The sequence below is a fragment of the Rhinoderma darwinii genome, chromosome 5 (genome assembly GCF_050947455.1).
Source record: "Rhinoderma darwinii isolate aRhiDar2 chromosome 5, aRhiDar2.hap1, whole genome shotgun sequence".
NCBI classification, from domain to species: Eukaryota; Metazoa; Chordata; class Amphibia; order Anura; family Rhinodermatidae; genus Rhinoderma; species Rhinoderma darwinii.
Genome location: NC_134691.1, coordinates 305,936,684 through 305,957,701, shown reverse-complemented (window position 1 = coordinate 305,957,701; position 21,018 = coordinate 305,936,684). Strand labels below are relative to the sequence as shown.

The window sequence follows — 21,018 nt, the reverse complement described above, 5'->3', positions numbered from 1 at the left end:
TTAAACCTAGTGGTATTGTTACAGTAATGTAGTAGTTATTGTAGTTCACATAACTAATTGATTGACAATACTTTTGTATTGTATCAAATTTGAAATTAATGCGGTCCATCAACTTGGGATGAGCTGGAGTGTCTTTAGGGTATGTTCACACCGTTTTTTGCAGCCAGAAAATGTGGCTGAACCATTTGCAGCTATAGTATTCTAGAGCAGTTATTAGTGGCAGTAACATTAATATGCGGTGTAGGTGGTTTGAAAACAAAAGCTTGTATTGTCATGCTGAATTCATATACCAGCAAGACAAACCTTTATATGAATTCCCCTATAGATCACAGAGACAAAGGATATACACAGAAATCTTCTCCACAGGAAATACAGCAACTGTTCTAATCATTTATGTAATCATTTCCATTAAAAAGGTGTGGTATCTAATTTTAGGTTTCTGTGTAGAAAGGTGTCTGCGCTTCCTTTCAGTGTAATAATTTACTTCTCTGGGCAACACTAAGCATGTGATGCAAATACTCAAGATACAGTCAGGTAATCTTTATAATTGAACACACATACACACACCAGCTTGAAGGGGTTATCCAACAACCAGTAAAAAAAAAATAATATTTTAATAATGCTCTACTATCTCTATAGCGATCTCCAACTAACACCTAGAATAGTGACCTACACTAATAAATTTGAAGCGTAAAAACTAACTCAATATGTTTCTACCATTCGATTAATATCACATGCGGAAAGACTGCCTGGTTCTAAGCGGGACTACATACTGTTCTTGAAATTCTTTCCTACATATCCCATCATGCTTTGCGGTCCTCTCTGCGCAGTTATCGCCACCCACAAAATCCCTCTGCCCGTTGTCCTGTATTGTTCCGCCCCTAGTTTACCACGTCAGTCCGTCTTTCACCTCCCTTCCTCTACTAAATCACCTAGACCCTGCACAGGCGCAATGCTATATTCATGCAGGGGGCTGGGTTAATAAACTAATGTCATCAGCATAGCCAGCCCCTTGCGGTACATGTTGAATGATACACCGACAGAACCAGGAAGAACTTCAGGTCACATGTAGCGGTGTCGGCCCGTCATCAAGAATCAGAAAACTAAGAATAAACTGATCTAGTGACAGCTGTATCAACTGGCGTTATCATCCAAAAATGCAAAAGCAAATATATTGAAAAGAGTATTTATATGTAGGGAATGTGATGAACTGTTATAGAGTAGGTTTAGGTTGTCTGGATAACCCCTTTAAAGCAGGCTTAAGGCCCTTTTACACTTTTATCAGGCAGACAAGTATTCAAAGAAAGCTGGTTCCCAATAATTGCCCTGTGTAAACACGGCAAGAATAAGCAGATGAACGAGCAAAAGCTCAATCATCTGCTGATTATAGTTTTAAAAAAGTGAAATATTATCGTTGTCTGCAGCACATCTCGCTGCCGACATGGTAAGGTATGGGAACGAGCAATAACCGCTTCTCCCCATACATAGCTCCATGTGACAGGAGGAAACAAGCGCCGATCAACAAGGTCTCGTTTATCCGCGCTCGCTGCACCGGCCAAATACTGGCAGGTGTAAAAGGCCCTTTACAGTATCTAGCAAACTGATGCAATAATTAAAAGCAGTTTGTAATCTAGATTTACACTATATCTTAACCTTTTAAGACTGTCCAATTCTTCAATGTACACATTTAATTTGTTTATAATAAAATCAATGTGTTTTGTGGTTAAGCATTTTTTTTTTTTTAATTGACTTATTAAAGAGGCTCTGTCACCACATTATAAGTGGTCTATATTGTACATGATGTGATCGGCGCGGTAATGTAGATTACAGCAATGTTTTTTATTTAGAAAAACAATCATTTTTGACGGAGTTATGACCTATATTATATTTATGCTAATGAGTTTCTTAATGGACACCTGGGCGTGTTTTACGAGACTACACTTGCTGTGCTGTAAATCGCAGAGAAGTGGTCAGGATTCTGAATACACATCCCATCCTGGCTGAAGGTAATATATATTCATTGTCATGACACTGCAGTAATGTTATAGTGTGTGTATGTAGCTGCACATAGAGATATAGCTATATCGCTATGTGCTGTATAAATGAATGTAGAGAATTGTATGACGCTGATTGGTCAGCGTCATACACTCCTCTGTACAACGCCCACTTGGCCAAAAAGTAAAATAAGCCCAGTTGTCCATTGAGAAATTCATTAGCATAAAGCTAAAATAGATTAAAACTCCGTCAAAAATGATCGTTTTTCTAAATAAAAAAAACACTGCTGTAATCTACATTACAGCGCCGATCACATCATGTACAATATAGGCCACTTATAATGTGGTGACAGAGCCTCTTTAAAGGTTCAGATACAAAGGATCTGCACTCAGCTGAGCCGGAATCAAGATGGAACAGTGAGAACAGTACCGTTTCTATGTATACAGGATAAGGCCTTATTCACACGGACGTGTCCGTTTTGCACGCGCAAAAGGTCCGTGTGTCATCAGCATATGGTGCGCGGCCGCGTGATTGTCGCGCAGCCGGCATCATCATGACACTCTGGTTTTATGTTTACAAACAGAAAAGCACGTGGTGCTTTTCTGTTTTCGTTCATTGTTTTTACTACTGTTGCACGAATCACGCGTGACACCCGGAAGTGCTTCCGTGTGCCAAGCGCGATTTGCACGCACCCATTGACTTCAATGCGTGCGTGCTGCGTGAAACACGGCCAAATATAGGACATGTCATGAGTTTCACGCAGCGCACATACGCTGCGTGAAAATCACTGACAGGCTGAACGGTCCCATTCGGTAACAGGTCCGTGCGACGCGGGTGAAAATCACGCACGTAGCATCGACGTATTATACTTTCGTTTGAATAAGGCCAAAATAGAAGCTGTATCGTACAAAATTGTTTAAAACGACATGTTAAAAAATATATAAAATATATATATTTTTTTTATCATTTAGCTCATATTTTGTCTAGTAATCATGTTACTCTAAAAGACCTTGCGATCCTTATGGTCTACCGTAAAATTGAGAATATTACATATCTATTTTAGGGTCATTGGCTCAGGCTTACAATGGATATAATGATTGGGGGGACCATTTTTTTTTGGGGGGGTTGGCTTCTATTTAACCGGTTAACCCCTTCGTGCTCAGTGACGTACTATTCCGTCATGGTAACCACATTGTTCGCACTCCATGACGGAATAGTACGTCACGGGAGGAACGGCCATTTCTGCCGTCCTCCCGACACAAAGGAGCTGTGACATCTGCTGTCTCGGACAGCAGTTGCCGCAGCTCCTATAGCAGGGACCAATCGTGGTGTCCCCATTGATTAACCCCTTAGAAGCCGCGTTCAATAGCGTTGGTGGATTTTTAGGGGTTAAACCACCGATGGCCCGCTACATGATAGCGGGCGGCGATGGTTGCTATAGCACCCAGACGCCTTATAATGGCGCCCCGCCAAAACCATCTACGGAAGCCTAATGGGTCCTGACTTTAGGCCCACTATGCTTGCTGTCAGCAAATAGCTGTGTATTAGAATAACGATCAGGGCCTCCTGCCCTCAAGTGGGACAATTTTTTTTTTTAAAAAGGGTCAAAAAGTTTACAAAAAAAAAATTCATTGCGTAAAAATAAAAAAGTTTAAGTAATAAAAGTAAAAATCCCCCTTTTTCCCTTATCAGTCCGTTATTAATAATAAACAAAAACTATATATAAATTGGTATTGCCGCGTCCTTAACTAGAAAAGTATTTTGTTTTCTATCCCGCATGGTGAACGCCATAAAAGAAAATAATAAACCATACCAGAATCCCAATCACTTCACCTCCCAAAAAATTTAATAAAAATGTAATAAAAAGAGATCAAAAAGTCGCATGTACCTAAAAATAGTACTGATCGAAACTACAGTTCATTACGCAAAACATAAGTCCTCAGACGGCTTTCTTAATGGAAAAATAAAAAAAAGAGTTATGGCTCTTAGAATATGGCAACACGAAAAGTCAATTTTTTTATAAAAAGTATTTTATTGTGCAAACGCCATAAGACGAAAAAAACCTATAAACATCTGGTATCGCCGTAATCGTATCGACCCTCAAAATAAAGTGAATATGTAATTTATGGTGCATGGTTAACGCTGTAAAAAAAAATAAAAAATGTTAATAAAAAAACAATAGTAGAACTGCTGTTTTTTAGTCACGTCTCTTAAAAATAGAATAAAAACTGATCAAAAAGTTTCGTGCACCCCATGAAAACTACAATGAATTCCTCAAGGGGTCTAGTTTCCAAAATGGGGTCACTTTTAAGGGGTTTCCCCTGTACTGGTACCTCAGAAGCTCTGCAAATGCGACATGGTGCCCAGAAACCAATCCAGCAAAATCTACATGCCAAATAGGGCTCCTTCCCTTCTGAGCTCTGCCGTTAGTCCAACCAGCAGTTTAGGACCACATATGGGGTATTGTCGTAAATCGGGAGAAATTGCTTTACAAATGTTGGGGTGCTTTTTCCCCTGTCAAAATTAAAAATGCGTACCTTTTATCGGAAAAATTAGATTTTCAATTGCACAGCCTAATTCCAGAAAATGCCGTAAAACAGTGGGAACTAAATACCCACTATACCCCTCGATAAGCTCCTTGAGGGGTGTAGTTTGCCAAATAGGGTCACTTTTGGGGGTTTCCAGTGTTTTGGCACCACAAGACCTCTTCAAACCGAACATGGTGCCTTATATAAAAAAAAAAAAGCGGCCTCAAAATCCACTACGTGCTCCTTTGCTTTTGAGGCCGATGCTTCAGTCCATTAGCACACTGGGGCTCAAAACGGAAGAATCTGTGAAATAAACATGGAGTTGCATTTCTCTGGTAAAACCTTCTGTGTTACAGAAAAAAAATGGAATAAAAAAAAAAAGAAAAAAAAATGAAATATGTAAATTTCACCTCTACTTTGCATTAAATTCCTGTGAAACATCTTAAAGGGAACCTGTCACCAGCATTACGGATTGAACCAGAAATACCAGGTATTTCTTTATAACCTATAATTGTCTTCTTAGTCGGGTCTGTAGCTTTAGTATTCAGCTTTTTAGTGTTCCCACAACGTATGCAAATGAGCATAAGAGTCAGGTCTTCATTCCTCAAGTCATTCCGAGTTTACCCCGCCTCCTTACTCTTGATTGACAGCTCCTCGCCTTCCCCAGCACACACAATCCCACGCTTGTGCATTGATGTCCTCTTCTGGTGTGTGTGCACAAAGGGACACCGGATTATTACGATAAAAGGCGCAAAATGTTTGCAGACCGTTATTTACGGTCGGAGGAGGAGTTTAGGAGAGTGGATAACGGCAATGAAATTTTGATAGCAGCGGCCAGCGAGGGATAAGTAAAGTTCAATAAGTGAAATGCTGGTGACAGGTTCCCTTTAAGGGTTAATAAACTTTCTAAATGCCGTTTCGAATACTTTGAGGGGTCTAGTTTGTATAATGGGGTGTTTGATGGGGGTTTCTAAAATATAGGCCCCTCAAAGCCACTTCAAAACTAAACTGGTAACTAAAAAAAAAGAGGCTTTTGAAATTTTATTCAAAATATGGGAAATTGCTGCTTATGTGCTAAGCATTGTAACGTCCTAGAAAAAAAAAAAATAATGTTCAAAAAAAATTGTGCCAACATATAGTAGATATATGGGAAACGTGAACTAGTAACGTCTCACGAGAAAACAATCTCAGAATCGCTTGGATAGGTTTAAGCATTCCGAAGTTATTACCACATAAAGTGAAATATGTCAAATTTGAAAAATGGGCTCTGAGCCCTAAGGCCCAAACTAGGCTGCGTCCTTAAGGGGTTAAGCAGCAGGCACCTTTTAGACATTTTTATCATGGGTCAGTTAAACGGCTATAACTATTGTGTTGGGCTAGCGATGTCATTTTTGTGAGTTTTGTTTTTGGCGAGTGCGGGTTTCTTGTCGTATGCACATCATTTTTGCCGGGGGGGGGGTGTTTTATTCAATTTTTCATTATGATGGCCTGTCCCTTAAAGGTTAGACAAGATCCTTGGGGGCTTTATTTCATTTTTAAACTAAACTTCCTATTGTAACTAGCGCTGCATTGCATTGTAAAGGGTCTTCTGGGTCTAGTTCGGCCAAGCAGCAGCCTTCTACCAGCATCCCGGGGATCATGTGACCAGTCACATTACTGGGACCAATAGCTAAAGCTCCCTATATTATGTATCGCATATATAATAGCGGAAACTGCCACTGCCTCTATTATATGCGCAATACGAGACAACAAAATTTGATCAGCACATTCCAACAAAATGAAACATTTCTTGATCTTGCACTCCCATTCTGCAATGGATGATTTTAATTAGTTTAATGCTGGTTGCTACTATCCCCACGTATATGTTGGCTTCGTCCCAGTTCTGGGGGTACGAGCAGCGTAAGGACCCACCTTATAGAGGTCGCCTTGTCGTGGCAGGTGGACTCACACAATTTGATCAAAATGTGCGCTAAGAACCTCACTATTGTAAGTAGATTCAACAGCAGCAATGTATATTTATTTATTTATAGCGTTTAGGTGGTATTAATGTTCGCAGAGTGCTGCTGCCATTTATGGATATTGCCTCTATTATATACACAGCGCTCATTGAGCGCTGTATAAACGAGTACAGACAAGACAAAAGTGGTGAAAACGACTTCAGTCTTCTCTCCAGTGGCCACGGCAGTCAAACTGCCCAACAGCTCAGGAAGCAACCTTAAACCCACGCCGTATATAGAGTGGGTGGTGCTTAACCGATTTTAATTTACTTTTATTAATATGGCCTGTCCGTCAAAAGGTCAGAAAAGACCACCGCTGCCTCTATTCTATACACATCACGCATTGAGCGTGGTGTATGTAAATAAAGAGAGAACGGAGAAAACCACTTCTGTCTTCTCTCCAGGGTCACTGGTAGTGTGACTGACGGGATTCCGACATTCAGCCGCCCAATCACTTGGGCAGCAAGCTTAAACCTGCGCTGTATATACACACAAGTTGGCGGTCCTCAGCCAGTTAAAGTTTACCTCCACTTTCACTGAAAAACAATTATAGTGCAGGAGTGTGCACTATAATCATTTTTCTAAAGCACTTGTTTTACAGATTCTGCTTCCAGCACGGACTGTGTAAAGTCTGTGCTGCCGGCTGCTTATAATTCTGCAGTTAGAGATAGAGCGTCCTGCTAGTCTCCATGGCTACGGTTTGCAAAATGGCCATTAGTGCTATAGAATCCTATATCCCTAACAGGCGTTCTGCATGGGGGAGACACAGAAACGAGCAGAACGTTTCCATGGCTCCTCATGCACCTTTTTAGCGACAATGGGGACCCCTACTGATCACACATTGCTGGCCTATCTACAGTTCAGGTATATTCACAAGGTGCGATGAAATTATGGTTATTTACCACAAAGCCACTGTAAAATACAGCGTTTATTTTTCTTTTGTGAAGCTACTGCATTTTGTAGTCATCGTACTAGAAGACTGCGATTTACCTGACCATTGTGAACGTTCCCCAATAAGTAAATGCCTTAAAGTGTAGCTAAACGGTCGACAAACTTCTGACAGGTCATAGTGACATGTCAGAAGTTTGTATTGGTGGGGGTCCGAGCACGGAGACCCCCAATCTCCAGAACTAAGCAGCTGAAGTGTTCGTGTGAGCGCTCAGCTGCTTCGTGTCTGTTCAGCTATTTCCGGAAATAAATGTATCGGTGTACGGACTGAATAGAAAGCCTATGAGCCTGTACTCCGGCTTTTTTCCGGAAATAAATGTATCGTACAGAAACGAAGCAGCAGAGAGCTCACACGAACACTTCAGCTGCTTCGTTCTGGCGATTGGTGGGGATCTCAGTGCTCGGACCCCCACCAATACAAACTTCGGACATGTCACTAGGACATGTCAGAAGTTTGTCGAACATTGAGCTACACTCTAATTTTTGAACATTCATCCGCCCAACAGCACGCAAGAAAGTGCACACACATGCACAAAGGGGGGAGACTCATACACAGAAGGACTACGTCCAGTAGATTAAACTACAGAATAGTCAGACTTTTAGATGCTACAAGCCGTTGTCAGATATCACAATGCCCAAATATGTGCTTAGGCTTCATTCACATCTGCGTTGGGATCCAGTTCCATTGGAGGCTTCCGTCAGAACAGGATCCTGAGCAGTTTGTGTCTGCTCAGGGTCCTGTTCTGACGGAAACCTCAGACAGAACGGCACCCCAACGCAGATGTGAACGAAGCCTTAAAAAAATCCCTAAAAGGCACGGCGTAAGTATTATTTTTTGCCTGCGTTTAATGCATAAGTCAGGAAAAAGCTCCCGACGTATACGTTAAACATAAACTGTGATGTATCCGTATCAGTGGCATCCATTACCCAAAGGCTATAATGGTATTCATGTTACCCTATGGGTGACAGCACCAGTTAGGCATACATCACTGGACTCCATTTAACGCATACACTTAACAGAGGCCTGTGATGGACGCCATACAGCGACATCCGTCAACTGTAAAACACCCAAGGGGCTTAAAAAAAAAAAAAAAAAAAAAAAAGACCCTTAACCTCCCCAGTAGTCCGAGCTCCACTTAGCCACCAAATAAAGGGATTGAAGCAAACCCCATTTCGCCAGGGCCGATTTTCTTGTACACTTTGCAATAACGTCAATGTCTATTTTTATGGCTATAAAAGATTTTGTGACTTGGAAATAGTTTGTCAGTGGTTTTAAACATAGTGCGGGAAATTTCACACGACAATCTTAATACCAAACAAGCTGGAGTAAGATGCGAAAAATGTATTAAGAGACTAAATTTGTCACATCTGCGCAAGCAAATGAGTGAAATCTATGTCAGCCAGGATCTGGTGTAGATTTCTGCTATATTTGATGACACTTTGTTGTAAATTATAGTAGCAAAAAAAAAAAAAAAAAAAAGAAAGGGGGATGGATCCAGCACTTCGTGAAGAAATCTATAGTACATGCAGCAAGCCGCAGATAGTCCCACCCTTTTCTATATTAAAAAAAAATAATGAATGAGCAGATTAATGCCACTCTTAATATAGGGTGCAATTACATGAGACGTTATATCGAAAATCACTGCGAAGTGTCGCCGTTTTCAGCCGCGCGGTTATTACAAGTGAATAAATTTGACATGTTTCACCTATGAAAACAGCAGGAATTAGTGGTAAAACTGCAAACGGGTATGGTCACAATTTTTTTTATGTGGTTTTAACAGCACAGCCAAAAAACTTCTTATGTAAATGGGCCCATATGGTAGCTGGGAATATTGTCTAATGTAAAAAAAGTGCAGAGTACAGTAAAAAGATAAAGGATTCAGGAACATATAAATTGACATTTTAAGACAATATTTCCAGGTTCCTAAAGTAACCACATAAAGAACACCGGTATAAAACACCTGATATATTTGTAGTAGCACTCAAACAGCAGGAAAGCGATCAACACTGCTCTCTGAACCCTCCTGAGAATTGAGTCATATTCATAGAAAGCTATTTTAACGGTGCTCGAAAGATCTTCCAAGTGGATATTGAGTGTCACTAGTTTTTCCCCCCCATGACCAAACAAACAAACTTTGGCTTCATGTACATTATACTTGACCAATCAATGTTGTAGAAGCAAAACTAAGGACTCATGCACACGACCGTAGCCATGTGCACGCCCGTGATTTTCGGGTCGGCCGGCAGCAGACTGGCAGTTTCATTCCCATCTTTATAAACCTATTTATTTTGCTCAACCATGTAAAGATATAAATTTTTGTAATTACCTTTATTTTTCTAAATTATGTACTTTTCTTGGGATTTCCTCTCAGTCTTGTTCATTGCATCTTTGTTTATTCCTCGTAGTCTAAGGGCCAGTTCACACGGAGTTTTTTTGGCACGTTTGACGCGAAAACCGTGTCGGAAAATGCGCCAAACAGTCGAAAATGCCTCCCATTGATTTCAATGGGAGGCGGAGGCGGTTTTTTCTCACGAACGGAAAAACCGGCTCACGAGAAATAGGGACATGCCCTATCTTCAGGCGTTTACGCTTCTGACCTCCCATTGACATCAATGGGAGGCAGAAGAAGCGTATTTCGCGGCGTTTTTGCCTGCAGGCCCTCCTGCAAAAAACCTCTGTGTGAACCCAGCCTAAGGATCTGGCCACCACTGCTTTCCTCTAGCAGTGGCCGCGCCTGCACAAGGATATACTCTCCTTCCTTAGGAGAGGATGTCAGTGTTCTCGTGAACGCACTTATACGCGCACGGCCACCTCTCTGTTGGATTGATCAGCGGTCGGCTCTAGGTCCTGCCTACTAGGTAGGTGTTTGCACAGGGGGGAGGGGATGTAGCTTATTATGAGGGAAGGGGGGGGGGGGGGGGGGGAGTTGCCGTGAAGGGTGGCGAGGGTTTGCAGGGAGGAGGGGCAGGGGTGCCGTGAAATACAAAGTGGCACTATAAAACTATATATAAGGGAATTGGGGGGGGGGGGGTTTGTCTCAAACACGCTTGCCATACCTGGTTGAGACTATCATTCTCCCGATGCTGCTAGTACTAGATTATCTAGCAACGTCGGGAGCGCGCACTAACAGAGCAGATTGACATCGAGCCGCTCACGCCCTCTTTTAGAAAAGATAACCAGAACGAATGGCGTTATCTAGTTGGAAAAAAAGGTAGTTAGGGAATATTAAAAAGCCATTTACAACACTAGATTTAGAATTTTATTTAGGTTGGACGCATTTAAAAAAATAAAATAATGATTCAACTTGGGAATAACCCTTGAAAGGCTATGTACACCTATGAAAACAGTTTTTTTGTTTTTATTAAAAGTATCCGTGTTTGGTACAACTTTAACTAAAAATTATTTTGGTGCAGCCACTTTGTATCCTATATACAGAGCAGCAGTACCTTGCACGGAGACCTGAATCTATCAGGAAGAGATGTTCGATGTGATTGATAACAAGTGGATCCGCTGACACTGAACCCATCAGTCCCGCTGACTTGACGGATTCAGGTCTCCGTGCAAGATACAGCTGCTCTGTATAAATGGTACAAAGCAGCTGTATCTCAGAAAGTAAAAATAATTTAATGAAAAGTAATTAGAAAGTTGCACCAAACACACTGATGCAGGGTTTGGTTTTCTTTAATAAAAATGATACGTTTTCAAAAGGTTATGTACAGGTTATGCCTTTAATTCTATAACTTGCCAGCCACATGAGAAAGCAGTTGGTTGCACAATATTGTGACTGACATATCTTCAAGGACTCCCTCAACGAACAATCCTTCTCTCCTCCTACAGACATGGAGCATGCCAGTCATTTTCATTTTGGTGATGGTGGGGTGGAACGTGTCCATCCCAAGGGACTAATGACCTGGCATAGCTGGCCATCCAAGCCTAAAAATGCATTTTTCCACTTTCAAATTAAGGCCCTTTTACACCAACCGATGAGCGACCGATGCAGTGAGCGCCGATCAACGGGACATTGTTGATCGGCGACCGTTTGCTCCTGTCACATGGAGCTATGGATGGGGACGAGCGGTCGTTGCTCCTATCGCTTGTCCACATACATTGTGTCGGCAGCGCATCTCCATTTACACAGGGAGAAGTGCTGCCGACAACGATAATATTTCACTTTTTAACACGATACGACCAGCATATGATCGAGAGTTTGCTCGTTCATTTATTTACATAGGGCAATTAGCTCATCTGCCCGATAATCGTCCAGTGTAAAATCCCCTTTAGTCTCATGCTTATTCTTACACATGAGACTGAAGGTGCAGGAAAGGTATACTGCAGCCTAATTCTTATGTAAAGGAGAGGAGGGAAACAATTCAGGCTGAACACTCCTCTCCTTCAGTAAAAAAAAAGTTATTCCCATCTATGGCATATCCACAGACCAGGTGCGTATGCGTTGCTTACCTAGGGAATAGATGGCACCAAAATTAACTATAGGAAGGCGGCAAGCTATTTGATGATCTGGAAAATGTCCGGCTGGGAAACCTTGGAACCTGGCATTCATGCAGATATTACTTGGACACCTAAACATTGTTGCAGACCAAGTACACCCCCTCATGGAAAGGACAGTAATTCCTCTCGACCACCCCATACACACTCGTTCGGCCAGGTGTTCTCAATGGGGAGAGGGAAATAAACAGCTCCCTTAAAGGAACAGTGTCACGGGAATTTTTTTTTTTACATCAGTTTGATTTTAGTGTTTTATTAAAAACTTATATTTATTTGTGTGTTTGTGTTTCACTTTTTTTTATTTTTTAACTTTTTCTTCCCTATGGGGGCTGCCATTTTTTCCCCATTTCTGTATGTGTCGATTAACGACACATACAGACATGGAATACGGCACATACAGTCCCATAGTGAATGCGAACGGGGCCCGTTCCATCCACTATGCTGTACGCCGTCTGTGTGGGAACGGCGCTTGCGCCGCTCCCACACAGTCCAAGTTGAACTGTGCGATGTCCGGCGCCATTTTCCTGTGGACCGGAAGACGCGGCCGGACAGTAAGATTACTACTTCCGGTCGCGGCTTCTGGACTGGTGAACTTGGAGCGGGAGGTAGCAGACGGAGCGGCGGCGGCTGGAGCAGGTAAGTGATTTCTGTGTATGTAAGTGTTTTACTGTGTGTTTACTACTGTATGTAAACCTACTACACGGTGTGTTAGCTCAAAAGATGGCAACACACAGTGTAGGAGGTTTGACCGTTCAATCCCCTCGTTTCTCCCGGCACTAGCCAGGATAAAGGAGGGGGGATTCTGAGAGCTCACTAGAGCGAGTGAGTTTTCTCAAATTTTGCAGCATAAAGCAATGTGGTTGCTTTACCACATGCAATGCTGCAATTTTGGGAATTGCTCCATCTAGTGACCAGCACTGGGAAATATTATAAATTAGAATCTAATTTATAATATTTCCTGACTCATGGAAAAAATTAGAACAATGTTTCATCACCTATACATTAATTGTTTAACTAAAAAAAAACAATTTTTTTTTCTAGTGTCACATTTCCTTTAAGAACTAAAGAGGCTCTGTCACCAGATTTTGCAACCCCTATCTGCTATTGCAGCAGATAGGCGCTGCAATGTAGATTACAGTAACGTTTTTATTTTTAAAAAACGAGCATTTTTGGCCAAGTTATGACCATTTTCGTATTTATGCAAATGAGGCTTGCAAAAGTACAACTGGGCGTGTTGAAAAGTAAAAGTACAACTGGGCGTGTATTATGTGCGTACATCGGGGCGTGTTTACTACTTTTACTAGCTGGGCGCTCTGATGAGAAGTATCATACACTTCTCTTCAGAACGCCCAGCTTCTGGCAGTGCAGATCTGTGACGTCACTCACAGGTCCTGCATCGTGTCGGCACCAGAGGCTACAGTTGATTCTGCAGCAGCATCAGCGTTTGCAGGTAAGTAGCTACATCGATTTACCTGCAAACGCCGATGCTGCTGCAGAATCATCTGTAGCCTCTGGTGTCGATGTGTCCTCGCTCGTCTGACTCGATGCAGGACCTGTGAGTGACGACACAGCGTGATCTCTGGAGAACACGGCTGTGTCTGCACTGCCAGAAGCTGGGCGTTGTGAAGAGAAGTGGATGATACTTCTATACACAACGCCCAGCTAGTAAAAGTAGTAAACACGCCCCGATGTACGCACATAATACACGCCCAGTTGTACTTCTACTTTTCAACACGCCCAGTTGTACTTTTGCAAGCATCATTTGCATAAATACGAAAATGGTCATAACTTGGCCAAAAATGCTCGTTTTTTAAAAATAAAAACGTTACTGTAATCTACATTGCAGCGCCCATCTGCTGCAATAGCAGATAGGGGTTGCAAAATCTGGTGACAGAGCCTCTTAAGGTTCAGGCATCTTAAAAGATTTAACATGCCTGATCCCTTTTTATTGCCAATCATTGGTCGAATATCTAATACACAGAGGGTCGGCCAGCCATGCGAAACTAACGGGTTCTGCCCACGTTAGTCTAATGTGTATTACAACCTTAAAATGGTCGCAAAATTTGAGCAGCTAATGCTTACTATATACACTATGCGGCCAAAAGTATGTGAACACCTGACCATCACACCTATATGTGATTGTCTGCCATCCCATTTCGAAGCATTGGGAGTTAATATGGAGTTGGAACCCTTTGTTAAACTTAGATATGATCGGTGATCGGGTTATAGAAGGAATCAGAGGGACACAGCAAGCGCTGAAAGCTGCCAGTTCACGGACGATGTGGCTAAAAGCGCTGAAATGCAGCTTCTATGTACAGTGAATCCATAGAAGCTGCATCTCGAAAAGGTAAGACTTTTTTTAAACAAGTAAATTACAAACCTTTTTTATCAACATGTACATTCACTAAAAGAAAAAAAAAAAAGAAAAAATGCACCCCAAAAATGTACAGCCTTTAATGACTGTATAAATTAATAGATATACAACTTTATATTCTTCTTTGTGTTTAAATTCTTCACCAATGTCATATTAGCTTGCGGTCAGTGACTAAGAGCACTTGTTTACATTCACAGGCTGCCATTCCATACATACACTTGCTCTCAGTTGAGAAGTGGATAGAATTTCATGCCGTCTTTACACTAAAATGTTGCATTTTTTTTTTCATTTTCACAAGGAATAAAGGAGAAAAAGCACCCCAAGAATTGTAAAGCAATTTCTCTCAAGTACAGCAATACCCCATATGTGGTAATAAACTGCTGTTTGGACACATGGCAGGGCTCAGGCAGGAGCGCTACTGTGCCTGCAGATTTAGCTTGATTGTTTTTTGGGCACCATGTCGCATTTGCAGAAAACATGAGGTACCAGTACAGTAAAAAATACCTGAGAAGTGACTCCATTTGGAAACTACACCCCTCAGGGCAATCTAGGGGTGTAGTGGGCATTTTGATCACACAGGTGTTTCATAGATTGTATTAGAATGAGGCAGTGAAAATGAAAAATTATTTTTTTTTTCAAAAAAAATTTAGTTTTGCTCACAATTTTTTATTTTCACAAGGGGTAATGGGAGAAAAAAAAAACACAATTTTTTACCCAATATCTACAGGAGTACACCAATACCCCATGTGTGGCCCTAAACTTCTGTTTGGGCACACGGCAGAGCTCAAAATGGAAGGAGCGCCATTTGGCTTTTAGAAATGAAAGCTCAGTGGATGGTGCAAAGTGAAAATTGCAAATTTCCACAGGCATATGCCATTTTAGTGCACCATATGTTGTGCCCAGTTCGTGCCACTGAAGACAAATACCTCAAACTGTTAAGCGGGTCCTCCCGGGTGTGGCAATGCCATATCTGTGGACGTAAACTGCTGTTTGAGCACGCCATAGGGTTCAGAAGGTAGGGAGCGCCACTTGGCATTTGGAGCGCAGATTTTGCTCAGTAGTTCTGTTTGGCGTTTTGCTGGTATTTCAGTTTATAATACGTAATCTGTGCGGAGAACATCAGGGCATAATAATGGGGTAAATAAATAATAATCCACAGATGCGTGGCCAGTGTCGCACTGATAAATAATCGTATCCACTTTTGGAACGCTCTGCACATTTTGCATCGCCATATTCGGATTGCCAGAACTTTGTTATTTTTTCGTCAACAGAGCGGTGTGAGGGCTTATTTGTAGTGGGACAATCTGTAGATTTCATTGGTACCATTTTGGGGTACATGCGATTTTGTAATCACTTTTTATTTAACATTTTGGCAAGCAAGGCGACCAAAAACCTGCAATTTTGTTAATGTGTTCACCGTGCACTATAAGTGACAATTTTACTTTATTCTGCGGGTCGATACGATTACGATGAAACCAAATATATATATTTTTTTTATGCTTTGCAGCGGTTTGCACAATAAAATCACTTTGGTTTCAAATAATGTCTTTTTTGCGTCGCCATATTCTGAGAGCGCTAACTTTTATTTTTACGGAAAAACAAAAAACTGTGGGAGGGCTTGTTTTTTATGGTATAATTTTGGGGTACATGCAACTTTTAGATCCCTTTTTTTATTCTGTTTTGGGAGGGGTAGTGACTAGTAGTGTTAATCGTGCGGGTATAGTTCGAATCGTTATGGACGCAGTGATACCACATGTGTACTGTTTTTTTTAATGTTTTCCATTTTTTCCTATAATAAAAGACGTATGGGTAAAAAGGCGGTTATTGTTTTTTTAACGTGAAACAGGCATGAAGCCCTGATCGCTATTCTAATACACTGCACTACCTACATAGTGCAGTGTATTAGAGCGGTCAGCGTATTAGAGCTGTCAGCTATTCACAGACAGCAAGCCTATTATGCTTCGCCTCCCGGCAGTGCGTAATAAGCTTCCGTACTAGGAGGCAATTGTTAGGCCTCCGGCTGCCATAGCAACCATCAGCACCCACACGATTGCCGATGGTTGCCATCAGCAACCATCGGGTGTGAGCTAACCACGTAGATGCAGCGAACACTTTCTATTGAGCCAGTACAGCGCTCGATCGGCTTTCGGAGGAAAGCCTATTAGAAACTAAGCTGCACATCGCTCACCCGAGCGCTTCTGCCTCTTAGTTTTAGCGATCGGTGGGAGTCTCAGTGCTCGGACCCTCACAGATCAAAATTTCTGACATGTCACGATGACATGTAAGAAGTTTTGTGAAAGTTTAGTTACCCTTTAAGGCAGCATTCAAAGTGACGGTTGAGTGCATCATTTACGCGGTACAACTGCCCTCCATAGATGGGGAAATAAATTGGTGCATGATACATCTATCCTTACCAAATCCTACCTGTGTGAACGGGACCTATGGCTGGAATCACTTGGAGTCAAAGACAGGAGTTATACGTTTTCTCCCTGTTGGATCCACTTCTGGCTTTGATCCGAAAAAAAACGTGTGATTCCAGCCTTTTTTTTTATTCTAAAAGGTAACTATTATGGCCCAATAGAGAAAAACACCCACTAACTGATTTATTAAAACATAACATTTATTGCCTTCGAAAAAATTTAAAATAGGATTTACTATACCACATTCTTGGTGTCAATGTAAGCAGAAATAAATTAAAATGGGTGAGGGGCTGTTCACATCTGCATTGGAGGATCCGTTAGGGCCCACCGATGCAGAACCGGCAGAAATTACCGGAAACAATAGTGCTGCGTTATTGTTTCCGGTAAATCGAAGAAGACTGGCGAAAAGCCAACGAAACCCATTAAAGTCAATAGGTTCCGTCCGACGCCGGTGTCCATTTTCCAACGGAACTGTTGCATCCAGCATTCCCTTGTTCTGCTCCTCTGACAAAGCAAAACAACGGAATGACCCAACGCAGATGTGAAAAGCCCCATAGCGGATGGAGATTAGAAGGAAAACAAAGGATAGAATTTACGTAGCAAGTAGTACAATGTGTTATAGAAGCTATATCTGTGTGCAGTGATAATACTAAGCAGTCACCCCCCCCCCCTCATGAATAGTAGGCGTGAGAGTGCACGTTCATTAGTATATTGCACATGAGCAATCTTCCTCTATGTAACACAGTGTTGTTTGTCGGCATCCTGTTGGGAATTGGTGTGTAGCTGCCCTTGTGAGGAAGTATGGACTGGTCAGTGATTTTTAAATTGGTATAATGTGTCCATTTAGCTATAGAATGAACTCAATATAATAAAAGAATAATAAAGGCCGCTACTTTTTGTCAATGTACAAGGAGAAACAACAAAAGTTTCTATTTTTTTAAGAAAATGTAATAACATCAACGGTGTTAGGGCTTGCCCACACGTAACGGATTTGCTGCAGAAAAATTCTGCAGCGTTTTCATTTAAACTAGAAGGCATTCCGCTGCAGAAAAGCCACACCATTCCCCGCAGTTTTTATGGCAGAAAATGGTGCGGATTTTGCTGCGTTTTTCTCAATGATGGGAGATGGTGAAATCTTCTCTGAAAAATGCAGCAATTCAGTCCACTTTCCGCAGCAGGAATGGACAAGCTGCGCTACGGAAAAAAAAAGCACCGCAGGTGAATTTCTGCTCGCAAATTTTACGCAGCGTGTGGATGAGAATTGTTAAGTCTCACACGCGTTAATGCTACTGTAGTCTGCTGCAGCAATTCCGTTATGTGTGGACAAGCCCTTAGGGGAAGTCTGTATGTAAAAAGCAATTGTATGGATACGGACTAAATTCACAGTTATATGCTGACTAAATAAATGTAGGTATTTTGTGAATATCGCTTTATGTAAAGTTTATATCAAATTAACATGCAGAGATAAATTCTCTGTTTCTGCCATCTAGTTCCTTCTAATCTTCAACTACAAACCCATTTTAAAAATTTCTGATACCTTGTGCCCCAAGAATGTGTGATAATAAATGTAATTTTTAAATTATGAAGAAAATATATGTTTTGTTTAAATAAATTGCAGTGATTGGGTGTTTCTCTCTACTGGGCCATAATAATGGCCCTGTAGTATTCAAGCATAACTGTATTTAATCCTACCTGCGATTTCTTGTATCTACCGTGGCTACTTTATGAATCGTATCACTCATGTGCACAACCGTTTCCGTTATTTGGTTAGCAAAATACCATCCATTATGCTTCTGTGTCCTCAAGTCTGTTATTTACTGCCGTAGGTCACCTGTTTTTCATGGATTTCTTGCAACGGATCCCTGAAAAACGGACAGCAAACGGATGGCTTCCGTGTGATGTGCATTGTTTTGCAGACCCATAGACTTCAATGGGTGAAACAGGACAGAAGCAAGGACAAGTACTGGACACGTTCTATAATTTTGCACAACGGACAGATCGATCCGTAAAAAACAGATATAACACCGGAAAAAAAAAAAAACAGTCATGTGCAAAAGCCCTTAGGATATGTCCACACGGTGTATGTTCAGGCTGAAAAATTTTAGATAGATTTCAAGAGAAAACAGCCGCTAAAATCAAGGCTTTTTTTATTTTTGAAGCATCAACGGAAAAACCAGCGTGTAAAACACTTCAAAAGCCGACATGTCATACGGAGTTTTTTTATTTAATTCAACAGCGTAAAAATACACCTCGTATGAACTACACAGCACATTTTCAGGCATATTTTGTAGCGTAATATGAGCTATTACATGCCAAAATATTACAGAAAATATGGCATGTGAACATGGCCTTATAATCTACTTTTACAAACGGTTTGTTTTGTAGTGATCGGCACAGTTTGTTAAAACTGCCATGATTATGAAAAAAAAAACGACATCTAAATATATCCTTAGGCTCTGTTCACATGGGCAGCTCTGGTCTGAGCCTTCATTGCAGATTGTCAGATGTGATTTGCAGGCAGCGCTATTATTTAAACGACACAGATATGAAGAGAGACTAAAACCATAAATGACAAATTGTAACGGCAGCCATAGTGGTCACATGACATAATATTGTGCAGGACATCGACAAAGAGTGAAATATGAAAGGAAAGTGGATAAAAATAAAAAAATAGCCTAATTGCATTGCACAATATGTACGACGATTGCAGCAGATATAACCACTCTATATCCCGGCAACGTCTACGGAGCAAGTCAAACGACAGAATAGTGACAAATGACCACCTAGACATGCTGGGACTTGTAGTACTATGCAGTCTGGAAAGCTACGGCCGCGTACTAGACCGTCTGTATATCCCCACCGCAGCAGCTATGACATGCGCAGAAGAACAACACCTACATACAGCAGGGCTCGGATTATTACGTGCACACAACAGACAAAAAACCTCTCGTCACGGACTCTGCATTGTGCATCCCCTCCCTCGTCTTTCTTCTGACGCGCCTGTCTGCTCCTATAGAAAACGGGGCCTTTACTGTACTAACGCATCACCGCAGCGCGGACGTGTCTGTTACACAATACATTACAATCTTCTCCACATCCCGGCATATCATCTTACCTCTAACCGCGAAAATCACCTCACACTCGGCTCGCTGGTCTCTGCTGCTTCAGACGCAGTTAACAGCCCAGTACCGGAAGTGTGCGTTACTAACGCGAGCTTTGGTATAACGTCACTTCCTGTCTCACTGTTGCCCCCGGTGACTGGAATTTTCTGGAAAGGGCTAAAACGGCGGCGGCTTGATAATGTGACCGCAGGGGATAGCGAGAAATGGTCTGGTGTTTTCTGTCAGTAGGAGGACACTGAGGGGAACTGTAGTCGCGATAAACTGTGGAGCGGAAACTGTCGGCATCTAACATAGACAGGCGGCAGGAAGGTTTCGTGGAAGTGGGGGAGCTCTTTCGCAACCAATCAGATCAAGTATTTTATATTGTAATCTGCACTCGAAATAGAAGCTGCAATCTGATTGGTTGCTATGGGCAACTGCTTCCCATATTAACATTGCATGGTTTACCTCAGAGGCTCTGCTCCAGATGCAGTCTGTGTGGTTGTCATGACTTTTCACTAGTCTGTTCACATCTGCATCACGTTTTTGTTCCGCTTCACCATAGGAGCAGAAAAACCGGAAGCATGACAGAATTCCAATGGCCCCCAACAAACCAATTGGGAAAATATATCAATTGTTGTCTGTGGTAATAAGTCGCAAGTCTTGGCACATGCCATAGTTGCGATAAAATGTGCGACTTTTTACTATTCTCGCCAAAAGAAAGGAGGGGGACCTTAGCCAAAGCAGGCATGGTCTCCACCGGAACGAGAGATTTATCATAATTTAGGCCAGAAGCTGGCATTAGTTCTGGCGCAAATCTACACCTACTTATAGCAGACGTAGTTTTCCATTTTTGTCACACGGACAGCCAAAAGTGTGGCAAATATATTAAGAGGTGTGCGCCTCTTAATATATTTTGCACCGATGTACATTAGTTAAAGACTGACGTTTGTCAAATATTTCCCCCATTGTCTTTAATGGGTTCTGTCAGGTTTCCGTAATATTGCTAGACTAAATAGTTCTGTTTGCTGCGCTATTTTGGCTGGAAAAACCGATGCCATCTATGATGGAGGCTCCTCACGAAGCTTCTGACGCAGATGTGAACAGAGCCTGAGCTCACTGGCGCTGACCAAGCCGAAGATATCTGGAAA

The 21,018-nt window shown here is 41.7% G+C and overlaps 1 protein-coding gene across 2 annotated transcripts in view; it reads right to left on the bottom strand.

The window, feature by feature from the left end:
• DNAJB6 (DnaJ heat shock protein family (Hsp40) member B6) overlaps nt 1-20,192 on the bottom strand; it is a 119,662-nt gene extending 99,470 nt beyond the window's left edge. The window contains exon 1 of one of the 2 annotated variants that reach the window (XM_075827403.1): nt 19,882-20,192. The gene's annotated coding sequence lies outside the window, so the exon portion shown is untranslated. Of the gene's footprint in view, nt 1-19,549; nt 19,574-19,881 lie in introns of those variants that run through there. The other variant, XM_075827405.1, reaches the window with a different exon arrangement.
• Between the last annotated feature and the right edge of the window lie 826 nt (nt 20,193-21,018).